The sequence below is a fragment of the Meleagris gallopavo genome, chromosome Z (genome assembly GCF_000146605.3).
Source record: "Meleagris gallopavo isolate NT-WF06-2002-E0010 breed Aviagen turkey brand Nicholas breeding stock chromosome Z, Turkey_5.1, whole genome shotgun sequence".
In the NCBI taxonomy this organism is placed as follows: Eukaryota; Metazoa; Chordata; class Aves; order Galliformes; family Phasianidae; genus Meleagris; species Meleagris gallopavo.
The window spans coordinates 16,111,415-16,118,958 of NC_015041.2; the positions used below are offsets into that span (position 1 = coordinate 16,111,415).

General features: G+C 38.3%; 1 protein-coding gene across 2 annotated transcripts in view; it reads left to right on the top strand.

Moving 5' to 3' along the window:
• GPBP1 (GC-rich promoter binding protein 1) overlaps positions 1-7,544 on the top strand; it is a 41,533-nt gene that overhangs the window by 5,905 nt on the left and 28,084 nt on the right. The gene's annotated exons all lie outside the window — the stretch shown is intronic.

Consider the following 7,544-nt stretch of genomic DNA (forward strand, 5'->3'; position numbering starts at 1 on the left):
TGCCTTGTGGTACCCTGCTTCAGCGCCTGAAGTGCCTGCACCCTCTGGTGCCAGACCCCTGTCCCACCCCCCAGCTGCCCTCCCCTGGCACAGCTACCGTGCCGTTCCCTCGGGCCCTGTCGCTGTCACACAGAGCAGAGCTCAGCGCTTGCCCTCCGCTCCCTGTCAGGAGCTGCAGCTGCCATCAGGCCTCCCCTCAGCTCCTCTGCTCTGAGCTGAACAAACCCAGGGGACTCAGCCACTCCGCACACACCATGTCGTCTAGACCCTTCAGTAACTTTATAGTCCTTCTTTGAACGCCTTCTAATAGTTGTACGTCCTTATAGAGTGGCGTGCAATCCTGTGCATGGTGCTGGAGATGAGGCTGCACCAGCTCTGAGCGGAGTGGGACAGCCCCTTCCCTCTCCTGCTGTGGCACCCTGGGGTATTGTTGGCCCTTTGGGCTGCCAGTGTGTACTGCTGACTCAGATTCAACTTGTTGTCACTGGAACCCCAAAATCCCTTTCTGTGGGGCTGCGCTCCAGCCTCTCATCCCCAGACTCTACATATATTCAGAGCTGTCCTGTGCCTGATGCAGATTCTGACACTTGCTGTTCTTGAAATTGATGCAATTGGTCACGACCCATCCCTTCAATTTGTCAGCATCTCTGCCCTCAAGTGAGTCTCAAGCTCCTGCCGATTTAGTGTGTTGACTGCATACTTCCAGGATTTGCTACTAAGTATCTAACCCATTGATGAAAATACTGAGAAGAACTGGCCCTAAAATAGTGCACTAGGGAACCTCTCTAGTGACTGGCTGCCTGCCTTATGTAACCCCATTTACAATAACCGCTTGAGCAGATGTGCTTAATGTTTGTCCATCACATCATATTTCTGTCTAGCCACGTGCTTGTCTAGGATACTATGAGAAATAGTAGGGTCTGAAATTAATTGATGCACATTAAATAAATCTCATATCTGGCATGTTATTATACTTTTGAAGATATTTGAATCTGATGGAGGACTTCATCACATTACTGGCACAGGAAACCTTAGTTCTCATACTTATTTTAGAGACAAGGCAAGAAGGTATATTTAAAAACAAAACATTTTTTTAGTACCAGAATTCTCATTTGAATAGTTCTGTACTGGATGGTAGGGACAGGGAAACAAACTGGACTCTGTACTTTACTGTAATGTAGTTGAGAAAGAGGAAACTTCAGCTAGCTTGCTTAGAAGTTCTGAATGTTTGTTGGCCCAGTGTGAGAGAAGACCTTTAAAGGTTCTGCTACTTCCTTCACTTTCAGTAGAGGTGTGAGTCTTCACTGATCAATTTTAGACAGTGGTAGAACTTGAGAGAACTGTCATATCTCAAACCTGTTTGTAAATTATCTTAGGTCTGTGAAATCTATTTTGTGGTGAAGTGTAGAATAGGGTGGTTAGACACCTCCACTTTGTTTTTAATATATTAGTTGTAAAGCTTGCTCTGTTACAGCTGTAGCTGTGCACCTTCAGGGAGAGAAAATAAGAGAAATAAGTAATCTTTTGTTCAAATACTTGTGCTTTTTCAGCAATTTGCAGTAAGTAGAAGTGTTTCAATTTTCAAAAACTACAAAGCTTGTGTTATGTATTAATTTCTCTTATTAGCATACAGGTTTTGGATAGCAAAGTAACTTGTGTTAGCTGGTTTTACTTTGTTCAAGCAAAATGTATGAGAGTGTAAGGAAGTGTAAGCTGTCTCTTTAAAAGGGGAATAAAAATTAAGAACTATAAAGTTTAAACAAAAGTCTTTAGAGCTTGCCTTAGGGCTTGTCTTCAAAATTGGCATTACTTTTGACGACAGATAACAGAGAAGGATATGTTACCACAGAAACTTTCTGTTAAAATGAAATCTTGTAGCAGAAGGAAGAACGTCTGATTTATTTAAATTACCTACTAAATTGGGAAAAATCCTGAATATTTATTTATGTTAATGCAGAAGAGAGACTTTGTTATCAGGTGGTTAGGACTTGAGCATGTAGTATTTTTGCTTAAAATTTTTTTTGCAGCTGTTTTATAGCAGATACTTTGTCAGGCAATGTAAGCATTTCAAGTGAGCCCAAGATAAAATAACTGTGGGATCAGTTCATTTTCTAGCTTGATTATTTCAGTTGCTCTATTTTAACCAAGCAGTTTGCCTGCTGCTTCTTGAGAAAGCTCTTTGACCTTGGCAAAATAACTTCTTTCATTGTGATGTGGTGAAGTATAGTTGGTACTTGACATCTCTGGTAGCATGAACATCGTTTTGATTCTCTTGTAGAGAACTGTGTCTGTCTTCCCCCTTCCATTCCCTTGTTATTGATGATCTCTCTTTTGTAAGGTATCACGCAGGCTTGCTTCTTGTATATGCTTGGTTTGCCTTCCTGACTCAATGAGAAGGATTTGATAAATTTGCTGTAGCTTATTACTGACAATGCAAAGCAGCTGCAGTATCAAGAAATATGAGACATCGAATAATACTTAACTAAGTATTTTAATGCTGATGGCTTACAACCTACTTTTACCCTATTTATAAATATTCTAATATAGTGACAAAGTGAGGGTGGTTGTCAAAGAAGTTTGTAAATGAAGGGAGGACTTAGGGATCCACACACAGCTTGTGGTGTGCTGTACTTAAGGTATTAATAGTCTGTAAGACAGTATGTAGAAGATCATAAGGTGTGTGCTACTAAGATACACATGCATGTTGACTACATTTTTTTTGAAAACTAGGTATATGTGTGATCATAACATTTGTTGGTACATGGATTTCTGTGTGCAGATCAACAGGCGGGGGTTGTAAAACAGTCTTCAGGGAATGTTAGGAAATTTGAAATTGTATCTTCCTTTACAATCTGATGTGGAGAATTTGTGGCTGAAAACTGCCACAAAATTTTTTTTTTTGTAATTTTACTATCTCATCTCACAAATTTCAAGCATTCCTTCCTGCTTATTTGAGTTTATAATGTATTTTGTTTTCATCTTCTAGCAATTTCTGAAATTCTTACTGTCACCAAAAGTTTTCTGTAAAATAATTCATGCTAGCCACAAAGCCTGAGAAGTATAAAAGCTATTTTTTCCATTATTTTAAAAATTAGTTCTCCTATAAAGTTTTAGTTGGCTCTGTTTAAGTGGGCTATGTTTAACATAGTGATAATTAAAAAGCATAGTCTTTTAGTAAATTATATTCTTGAATTCCAGATATTTGAGCTGCTTTGCTATCATTTTGACCAGCTTTTTCTATACTATAGTGATGTCACTGCTTTTATTTGTTTCATTCTGCTAGGACATTACGAAAAGGCAAAACTGTTTTTATTTATGGTGAAGTTGTTATAGACTCAAATATTTCTCACCAACCATAGTGAAACATGTTTCAGTATTGAAGGGAAGGGAAATATTTTTGCTTTGTGTAATGAGGAGACCTCCTGCAAGCTGGATCTCTTCAGTACCAGTGGGACGGACTGTTTTCTCTGCTTGCTAAATACTGGTTAGACAAGTTAAACAGTGCGCTTGTAAAATTGGGTGGGGATGGTCTCTGATCTCATGCCCTTTTCATTGAAGTTCTGCTGAAGTTTTTTTCTCTGCCTTTAGTAGAGAAGGTAGGAGAAAACTTAAGGTGACTGGATGTACCCGCAAGTACTGAGGGAGCTGACAGTTGTTGCAAGGCTCTTTAATAATTGTATTTTAAAAGTTACAGTGATGGGAGAGGTTCTCAAAGAGAGCATTGTTAATCCTCTAGTCAGAAAGAGGATCCAGGGAGCTACACGCTGGTCAGCCTCTCTTCAGCCCAGAGGAAGTTGTAGATCAACTCATATTTCCAAACACACAAATGACCAAGAAATGACTGGGAGCAATGAGCATGAATTTATATAGGGAAAGTTATGCTTACTCAAGCTAATAGTTTTGATGCGGTGACCAGCTTGGGGGGTGAAAGGAGAGCAGTGGATTTTGTTTATGTCTTTTGTGATGGTCTTCCATTGCATCCTCAAAGAGAGGTTGAAAAAGTATGTGTTAGGTAAGTGAATAATTAGACGTATCCAGAAATGGGCTAAATGTGTAAGCCCATTCCATCGGGGCTGTGACCAGTGGCATGAAGTCCATTTGAAAGAATTTACTAGGGTTATACCTTAGAGTTCAGTACTAGAGCTAATAATCCCTAACACATCCATTAATGACCTGGATGACAAGGCAGAGTTTACCTCAGCAAATTAGCAGACAATAGAAAATTGGGAGGAGTGGCTGTTAAAGTAGGTGTTTGGGCAGGCAGGAGAACTGGAGAGAGGAACCTCGGGAGGCTCATGAAGGGAAAATGCTCTAGAAAAGAGTTGCAATGATGATAAAGGGACTGGAGTGTCTTTCATAAGAGGAGAGGCTGAGAGTGCTGTAAGTATTCAGCCTGGAGAAGAGAGGCTCACTCATCTTACCTGTATGTCCAGTACTCAATGGGAGAGGATGAAGAAAGGGGAACTAGATCCCAGCAGGGATGTGACAGAACAAGAGGGAACGAGTATAAGTAACCACTGAAAATTCAGTCTGACCACAAGAAAAAGCTTGAACTGTGGTCAAGCACTGGAATAGAGTGTACATAGAGGTTGTTGTAGACTCAGTGGGTTGCTATGTTCTGAATGCAACTGGACGTAGTCTTGTTTTGGATGACTTGTGAAAATTTATGTTCCAGGATAAAACATTTTGATATTCAAAGGAAGTGCAACTTGATCAGTCTTTCAGAATGCTGTGCGGTACAATTTTTCAGAAAATACGTTCTAGATTCAGATCTACTAAGCCGTTAAACTCATTCTTTTCCATTCAAAACTGTGTGAAGATTGAGAGAGACCTACCTTGGTTAATGCTAGTGAAAGGACTACAGCCTTTTGAGACAAGAGTTGAGACAGCATGGCATGTGTTGTTTCAAGTTGAAGTTCACAACTGTTCAGATAGACTGAAGAGTTGTGCTTTTTATTGGGACATTTCTCTGGTCTGTAATGGGTGCGGACCTGGGGAAACAAAAAGTAGCATTATATGTTTTAAAAGCTTGGTTCCAGTGAGTCACAGAGTTGTTACAGTGTTCATAGTTAATTGTATTAAAAATGTGGTACTGTGCATTTTGTTTTGTTAGAGCGGTTTAGACCATTCAGAAATAGTATCAAAATAGTTTCAGAAACTCCAAGCAGTTAAAATATTATGTTATTTTCCACAGTCTTTTCAGGATTCTGTATCTTAATAATCATGCTTTTTTTTTTTTCTTATTTAGCCTGTTTATTGAAAACAAAAGATAAGCAGGATATCTGTGCTTCAAAGCAATCAAATGGTGCTTCAATTACAACTGCTTCCTCTGCTCATTGCCCATCCACTTCTGCAGCCAGTGCTTGAAAGGAATTTTCATGGGAGTCACTCTTCCAACTCCTAAAGTATATTATGCACTTCCAGAGATGCCATTTAGCTGCTTCTGATGTTGTGTAATTAGGCAAATGAAGCGAAGAGGATTTCTTCCAGCTTCGTTTCCATTCAGCAGATATTTGTAGTACCAGGAATTCTGAATAAAGGATTACCTTTATAGTAGAGCTGCAGTTATTCCAGATCTCAATATCCTTTGTTACCTTGACATTTTTAAGGCTGAGTTAGCAGTTTTTGTAAAGGAAATTATTTTCCTACAGTGTTATCAGATGCAGTACCAGACAATATGAATTTGTAACACATGGAGAAATTTAGGCTACATCGTAAAGGTTCCAGTATTTTGAGATTTACATTTTTACTTTAAAGCTTTGTTTAAATTCTTTGCAGTCTTTTATAGATGCCTGCCGTGTCAGATCTTACTAGGCCTGACTGCATGACTTACCCTTTTGCTTCGTGGCTGGTACATCTGTTTTCTGGTTTGTCACTTCAGCTAAGTAAATCCACCTGATTCTGCCTGTAGTGACTGTATGGTTGCTCTGTGCTATGTGTCTGCACTGAATTCCCATTTTTGATGTACTGTGTTAGGGGTATGAGCTGGTGTAGCACGTGCTCACTGGGGTTCTGCACTGTGGGTAGTCTTTAATGCTCTTATGCTTTGTAGTTAGAACTTTCTGCCATATATTGCTGACTGCCTGCCTATTTAGTGACATCATTCAGGAAAGAAGGAGGGTGAAGTCTCTAATCAACATAGTTCTGGTGGAAGGAGTCTCTAATTAGGACAAATGGTATGAGAATGAGTAAGCATTCCATGTTTGTTTTTTTTTTTTTCCCATCAGTGTAAGGGGGGAAAATAAGTATTTTATTTTAACTGCAAGAAATGAAACAAATTTTGTTAAAATATGAGAACCTGTGTTAAACCTGTGTGGTGCCTATTTTGGATAGTTTGTTCAATTGGATCTTCATGGTCTGTATTTTCTGTGTTCCTGTTTTACGTGTTGACTGCTTGGAAGCTTTTAGATAATAACCAAGCTTTGGAAGCAAAATTAAAATGTTAGTTATTTTGACTTGGATAATTTTTCTCAGTAATACAAAATTAAAGTTCCACATAGTGTGAAAATGGTAAATAAGATGAGGCTCAAAGTATATATGTTAATCTGAAAGTTTGTAAATACAGGCTGTCTTTTGCTTTTGTGCTGTGATGAACTCTGCTATTGCAGAAAAAGAAATATGAATTTGTTTCATATGCCTCTGCACTCTCTTACCATTTAGAAAAATTATTTTTTAAATGCTATTGATTTGAAATAGCATTTTCAGAGAGGAGAAGGGAAAAGCTTCCTGCAGGAACTTTATTGTGATTATCACCCAAGAGGGAAAAATTGGCTTAATTATTACAAGGTTATATTTGTATACATGCATTGTGTATACAGTTTAACATATAACAATTATTAGTGTCTGACTTCTAAACATAATAGGAATGGGCAGATTTAAATGTTTATCTGAATTGTCCTGTTCTTCTGGTCTTCAGAACTTTGTTTCCAGACTAAATTTATCATGACTGTTCTCTCCTGTATTCTCATTACGTTTTGTAATAAAACAGCTTTTTTCTCAGTGAAATTTACTCCTTAGATATTTATGACCAAATGCATTTTAGGTCTTTGTTTTACGAGGCAGAGAAAGCCAGGAAGTTTTTGAAAAGACTCTTCTTGTCTGTTATGACTGTATCTTGTTCTGTGATGACTACTAAAAAAAAAAAATAAAAAAATAGTAGTTTAGGTAAGACTTGACTGTTTTAAGATTTGATTTCTTTATTTAATTTGGTAAGCACAGGCTAATGATAGTTTTTTAGCTCTGTTATTTATTTACTTTTTCCCCTTCTCTCATGCAGAAGAGAACTCTCTCATGCAGAGTTCTGGTAATTGCTCTAGATAGTTTGGGGTTGTTTTTTTTTCTTTTAGCCTTCTCAGGGAAGTCTTGACTTGTGATTTGCGCAGTTGCTTTTTGCCTCCCTTTTCTCAATGTGCGTTGCCTCTTCAAGCTTTCCTGAATATTGGTGTAAGTTAGTTTTCCTGAAAAGTGTATGTTTCCAGCTACTTTAAAACTGGAGAAAAATACTTTGTCAAAAAAGGACCTCTCAACTGTAAAACCAACCAACC